The sequence below is a fragment of the Vipera ursinii genome (assembly GCF_947247035.1).
Source record: "Vipera ursinii genome assembly, chromosome: 1".
Taxonomy (NCBI): Eukaryota; Metazoa; Chordata; class Lepidosauria; order Squamata; family Viperidae; genus Vipera; species Vipera ursinii.
The window spans coordinates 91836313-91843780 of NC_139512.1; positions in this window are offsets into that span (position 1 = coordinate 91836313).

Here is a 7468-nt window from a genome sequence, read left to right on the forward strand (position 1 = left end):
CCTCATTGATATAAGAGCAATAAAACTAAATCTAAAATAATAACAAGAAATTCAACTTCTGAAGAAAAAGACTTTGTGGGGAAAAAAATAGACAGGCTGTGAGATAATAGAAGATCAGTGAAATATATAGGATTGCATTTATCAGAATGCAAGAAAGATATATTTCAAAACAATTACAACCATTTATGGAAGGAAATAAAACAAGACCTTGAAAGGAGAAAATGTTTAAAACTTTCTTGGCTAGGACTTCTTGAGACAATAAAAATGAATATATTATCCAAGATGAATTTCTTGTACCAAATGGCGGCAATTCCAGTTTCAAAGAAAAATTTGCAGCACTGGCAAAGAAGAATTAATAGATTTACTGTAGATGGAGTACAGGGAAAAACAAGAATATGATTTACATCTTGCAGTTTCAAAATGAAGTGATAGGCTAGCATTTTCTAACCTTAGACTTTATTATGGAGCAACTTATGGATAACAGAATGGATAAGATGTCAAAATAGTAGAATATCACTTATAAAAGAAGGGGGCCTAATTAATAACTTCATTGGTATTTATGGAGCAGGGATACAAAAGATTAAAAGAACCTGAAGGCGCATATTATAATATAAAGTTTGCTAAAAATATGGAATCTTTTGAAAGCAAGGATAAATATCAATCTCACCACTAGCATCATTGTCAAATATTTTTAACAACTATGGCAAAAGGATTTAATTGCATGTGCCAATATGATATTTTCAGTTTTAGGAAACAGACACAAGAATTGCTCCATAAAGGAAGAAATCTGTTATAGTCAATGTACCGGTATTTGCAAATAACTGGAGACTGTGACTTCTGTTCCTGCCTTAGGCACTAAGCCAACTGAGTGACCTTGGACAAGTCCTTTACTCTTAATCCTAAAAAGAATGCAAGATCAAACCAATTCTGAAAGTTTTGCCAAAAAAAAACAACCTTTGGGGACTTGTCATGAGTCACATGAGGGCACATGCATACATAGACATGAAGATAATATCTCCCTTCTCCCTTCTCCTTCCTCCTCCTCCTCCTCTTCCTGGAAAAAAAAATCTATTTGCCTTTTGAAAAAACACCTTTGAGATTCTACTTTAAAGTATCATAATCTGGACCACTGAAGAATCAGATCTGATAAAAAAATTGTTTTTCCATCTATGTCTTGAACTAAAATGGAAGGAAGTAACCTGTTGGGTTTAGCTGTAGACCAGTTTGGCTCACCAAGCCACCTCTTCATTATAAATGTGTCTCTGCTTATGCTCATAGTATCCTTTTTAGCACTTTTAAGCACTTTATGTTTTTTGCTTAAAGTACACTTTATGTACTTCTATTATTTTATCACACTATTCAACATTAAGTTCCATCTAAAAGTTACTCCTGGCCAGTTTCATCCTTGACCTGTAAACAATAACTTTTATTGACAGTTGTGATTTACATTAAAATGGAATTGAATTTTTTTAAAAAAATATTTAATCAAATCTTGTCTAATTCAATACTATAGTTAAATGCTTTTTTTAAATGTAGGAGTATTAAGAATTAATATTCATTGAATGAAATATATATTTTAACTAGACTCCAATTCTATTTGGAACTCTGACAGAATATTACTGGATTTTTATTGTGATATAATGCTTTTGAAAGGATTCAACGTTTCCAGAAAAAACACTGAATTAAGCATTTGCTGGAAAATGGTATAACTTAAGAAGAACCAAGAGGGGAATGAATAATACAGAAACATCTGTGTAAACAGCTGCCACATAATATTTATATGTTTTTGGTTAACATTCAGAAGAAAGATTATTATAGACACATCCTGGTAAGGGGGATAAAGGAAAAAAAAGAAGAGGTTTTATGCTAAACCACAAATAATGCATTGTTTGACATGTTGAACACTTAGTGGAAATAAAGTTTGGATAGCTGAGTGCATATTTAGTCTATCTTTATTAATAAAATAACAAGAACAAAAACATTTGTTCCCATAATGGGAATCTAAGAAGTCTTCATGCACTGCAAACTGGCCATAAATAAGGAATACAACATTTGATACATGATAATTAGAATGAATTATGTCCCTCGTATATAATGCATATAATATGGGCCTCCCTGTCTAGAACTGTGGGTTCACCACGTGCATGCTCTAAAATAATTGGTTCAGAAGTCTCTGATCTCTCTCTGATTTCATGATTTCACAGGAGCTGTCTGTGGCTCACTCAGCAGATTCTCTTTCTGTTTTAATATTTCTTTCTTTATGGTATACATTAGTGTCTATACTGTATGTAAAGAGAACCTTACTCATAAAATAGTTATTTCTGTACACTCTACTTCTGTATGTTCTATAATAGCCATGAAATGGCTTGATTAGTGTTTACAACTGATAGGTTGGATATTACATCTGTCTCTTTTGGAAGTCAGAAAAGATTTTATTTTGGAGTCTAAGAGAAGACATGGTAGAATCAACAAAAAGGTCAGTGGGAGGAGATTTGCCAAGTGTCAGGGCAATGACCAGGTGATCAGATGCTCAGGCAATTGTGTCTTTAGCTCCAGAGACAATAAGCACACCAGTGAATGATGATGATGGTGTTATCCTTTCAGTTGAGTCTGACACTTAGTGATTCTAGGGGTCAGGTCTCTCCACATCTTCCAACCTTTGAGTTTTTCTATGCTCTGGATTGCGTTAGCCTTGATGGTGCCCAGCCACCGTGTTCTTTTATGGTCTGGTTTCTGCTAACTCTTCTAAATATAATTGTTTTCTCCAGTGAATTCCCCACACGTGACATGTCCAAAGTAAGTGAGACACAGATTCGTGATTTTGCCTCTAGTGACATGGGTGTTATGTGCTCCAGTATTTGCTTGTTAGTCAACACTAGTGAATAAAGGGATTTTAAGCTTAATTATTGACTCAAGCAAACAGATTTAAAAACATAACATAAAAAGAATACTTAGCAAGCAAGATGTTACCCAAATCTCTTAAAGCTTCCAGGAGTTTCTTAATAATGACAGCTGAGATACCCTAAAGGCAGCGAGTTTCCACAGCACCCAGTGTGTGGAAACTCCAAACAAACAACAATAACCTGGCACCATGACTTCATGGCCCTGCTGTGGTCATGAGACTGCAAAACCTGACCTTAACTAGGACTCTGGGATTGGAAATGAAAATCTGAGAATTTCACAGTAAGAAAAGCTTTGCAGCTATGCGAAGGTTTCCTCATCCCTTTCTCCTTCATTCAGTAAAGAGGAGTGAAAAAAGGAAGTTTAGCTCAGAATGAACTCTAAATTTTCTACATATGAAGGAAAAATAAAAATATGTTACTAAGCTCCTTGGAATAATAATGGACTTTTGCGTTGCCACTACAGTAGGGCGCTGACCCTCCTTCCATTGTACTTATGCTCAGAAGAAGAAAAAAGAATTCAGCTAAACATGTTTACCAACATGGCAAACAATGGAAAGAATAGCAGTAGAAAACAAATATTGTTGGCTATAAATCAGTTTTTAAACCAATGTTAGTAATTTGGCTCTGACTGATTCTTCTGGATCACTGGATACAGCTCCACAGAAATAAAACAGAATCTAATTCCAGAATCAATGGGATTTTTAATTTGATCTGAAACCAGATCAGTCCCTCTGAGTTCCAAAGATTATAATTAGTAAAATTCTCAGTTTTATATAATGTTGAATACATTCTATTAATAGATATTGCCTGGCTAGAAGGTGATACCTCAGTACACATCTATTATTTTATTTAATTTTGTACGGGGTGACAATGAAATGTATTTGTAAATGTATTCACCCCATCATGGGAAATAACCAATTACCGTAAAAGGATCTTGAAAAGCTAGTACACTGGGCAGTAACAAATAAGTTGAAAATCAATCATGTAAACATAAAAAGTACCTAAATTAAGAGGTATAAATATAAACTCTAGTTAAAAGGTCTTAATCTGTCACAATCTAAGGTTAGGCCAGTATTTTAAGAAGAACATTAACAAACTGGAGAGTTTTCCAGATAAACAGCCTGAAAAATCAAGTCCCATGACAAAAATACTGAAAAGGTTGAGAGAAAAGATGTGTTTCTTCAAGTCCTTTTCAAATGTACACATGGCTTGCAGAAATTAAAGAGATTATTAGAACTTTCTTGAAAAAGCTGAAGAGTTATTGATAAGTACAGGTCAAGTGGCAAGAATATATCGATGCAGTCAGCAGGAGATGAGCCCAAATAAATGGCACAACGGTGCAGAAGACAGACTGGTTGGTCTACAGAAGGGGGGCATAATTCCAATAGGGAAATAGAAGAAAGAAGACACTTGTAAGAACAGCAAACAAACAAAAGACATCCAAAACAGATGAACAAACAGCCTGAGAGGGACTTTCTTTATTTGAAAGATGAATTGCACCTTAGGACTGTGGATATTTTGAAAAAGGAAGGAAGGAAGGAAGGAAGGAAGGAAGGAAGGAAGGAAGGAAGGAAGGAAGGAAGGAAGGAAGGAAGGAAGGAAGGGAGAGAGGGAGGGAGGGAGGGAGGGAGGGAAAGAGGAAGGGAGATGCTCTGATTTCTTTACACTGTGGTGGGCAATAAACTACTGTATGTGTGTGGTTTCATTCTTTACACTGTGATGGGCAATAAACTACTGTGTGTGGTTTCATACTTGCCTGTTATAAAGTTTCTAATCTAGCCAAGTCATGCCTGAGAGTCTTCTGCCAAGTCATATAAAGGAGTTAAGTGTCTGGAGACTTGAGATTTTCTGTTGAGTCCTGCTGGGAAGCTGGCAGCAGAAGCAACCAAGCAAACAAAACAGCTTAATTCAAGGATTTGGGAGAAACATGCAAATAATGTCATGGTTCCTGAACTGAGTTCAGGCGGGGATAGAACAAATTAATGACATGGCTTTATTTTATTCTTTGGCTGAATCTCAAAGAGACACATACAACCATCTTGATGTGACAACTATTTTTGTTAGAAAGAATAAACAACCAGCTTCTTAAAAACAATAGAGTATTTGCCACAGACATGTATGTACCTCTTCTTCAAAACTCAGCAAATGGATATATTCAAATTCAAAAATATAATATGGTTTGAATTGGGACATCCATTCCTTTCCAACCAGCTCCAGATTGGATAATAATTTATGCCTGCCATAACAATAATTATTCCTCATTAGTGAAACATTCAACTTTAATACCAATTTCTAATATTGTCCTGCTAAGGAAATGAATGTCTTTATGTTAAATACATTTAACTCAGTTTGTTTTTCTAAAGATATCGGCTGCTTCATGCTCTTAAACCCCATCTGGATATTTTTATTTTTGGAAAGGAGCTAAAAATGAATTAATATGGAAGAATTCTGCAATTGAACTGTTGAAATATTATTACTGAATTTCATGATGTTTCACAACCGATCTCCTTCCATTCCAAGCTGAAAGCATAGGAAAACAAGAAACAGAGAAAAGATGAATTCCATTTGTTCAATTAGGCTTTTCTTCCACTGGGCTTCTCTCCAGCTATTCTACTCAGTATGGGGTATGATCAGGTCAAAGCATTTATTAAACGATACATAACAAATTTAGAGCACCAGTTGGATCTAACCAGACTTTCTTCCCAGTGAATCCGTCAGGTACTCTGTGTCCCCAATAGGATATCTATCAGATCCCTAAGCACAGAAGGGCCTTCAATTTGGCAGCGTCTTGTCCTCTTCTCAGTTTACTTTGAGAAGCCATGCCCTTGTGACTCTCAACATGCAGAAAGGACACATGTTTTCCCAGTGCTCACACTACAGAGACAATCACTCTAGACACTTCTTACCACTACTGTATAAATATCCAGGTTGCACAGGGCAATTTTATGCCTCCCTTTGCTTTCTGACACTAACTCTACTAAAGTGGCCTTCAAAATTGGTGAAATGATGAATTTCAGCATTTCAGACTCAGCATTGAAAACTAGAGCTTTATATGTTCCTTTAAACCCTTCCAATGTCCCCTTCCTTCCTTCCTTCCTTCCTTCCTTCCTTCCTTCCTTCCTTTTAGACTCTCACTTTTTATTCTATTATTGTCTTCTATATTTTTCAGTTTTATTTTTTATATGCATTTCCTTTTAGATTTTCACTTTTTAATAACTCAGACACAGTATCTTTCTCTTTCATATATAGATATATCCATCTAGATGATAGAAATATAGACGATATAGCTATAGCTATAGATAGATAGATATAATCTTTTTAATACCTCCTATCAAATAAAATACTTTTTACTTTATACCATTTATAACGACTGTACCCCATCCTTTTCTGTTAATTTATGACAGTAACAAAGATTGGTTTGATATTATTCTTCCATTGTAAATGGGAGGACAGATGTTAAGTAGAAGGAGGAGGATCTTCTTTGGAGAGGAATAATTTTCTTTGTTTCTTGATCCCTCTTCACCACTATAAATCCTTATACTAGCCTTCCTCATATTAGTGCCTGCAAAATGATTTTACTGGCCATTACCCAAACATAGATGAAGAATGTAAGATTGGAAACCTGCCTTATAGGTTTTGTTTGTAATGCTCTTCTTAATCTAAAGCAGAATAGTGCAGTTTTCTGTCAGCATTTTTCTTTTCTCTTTCCTAAAAAAATAATAATTAATTAAAAAGCATTTTAGAGGGAGTGATAGCTTCAGGGCTGAGGTTGAAAATTTTGAAATATTGTCATGACTATGGATGCTAAATATTTTTGAGGCTTAAACTAGTTTTTGATGCACAATTTGAGCTTGCATGATTGAGAAGTTTTTCATATAAACAACAGGTGTGATGGAATACAGTAAACATGCCGGTTTGATTTTGACAGTAGCATAAATGTAGAGAGCTAGATTTAGCAGTTTGTCTCTTCCATTCAGACTCTACTCCCATATCAGAGTTGTCACAACAGAAATAATAATAATAATAATAACAACAACAACATAAGATATTAAATGCCTTAGCTTTCCAAAGTATTTTTCCAAGGAAAATCGTAACTAAATCAAAATGATAATAAATCCCTTTATCTTTTTACACCAATGTTTCCATCTCTAAAGCTTTTAACTATCATTTAAATAACAGTTCTATAATCAGTACTGTTGACTGACTTTTGAAACAGTCCATTGAGTACATTGCAAGCAACTGTGCAGGAGTTCATCCTCCTCCAAGTCCTTGGTCTTAGTGTTCACTCCATCTTTCCTCTGTCATGTTCATTTTTTCATATGCATCCAGGACTTGGAGGAAGAGAGGAGAATGGTCCAGCAAATCCTCTTTATCCAAGAATTCCTTTGTGATAGCACCATTTGCTCAAGACTTGTCCAGATAAGAGACAGTTTGTCTAGACTGTGTGGAGTATTTTTTTAATTTATTTTAAAATTAATTTTACACTATTACAATAGTATCTTTAAAAAGCAACGTGGTGTCTGGGTTACAATAGTTCCATTTCAGACAAATACATATTATTACAG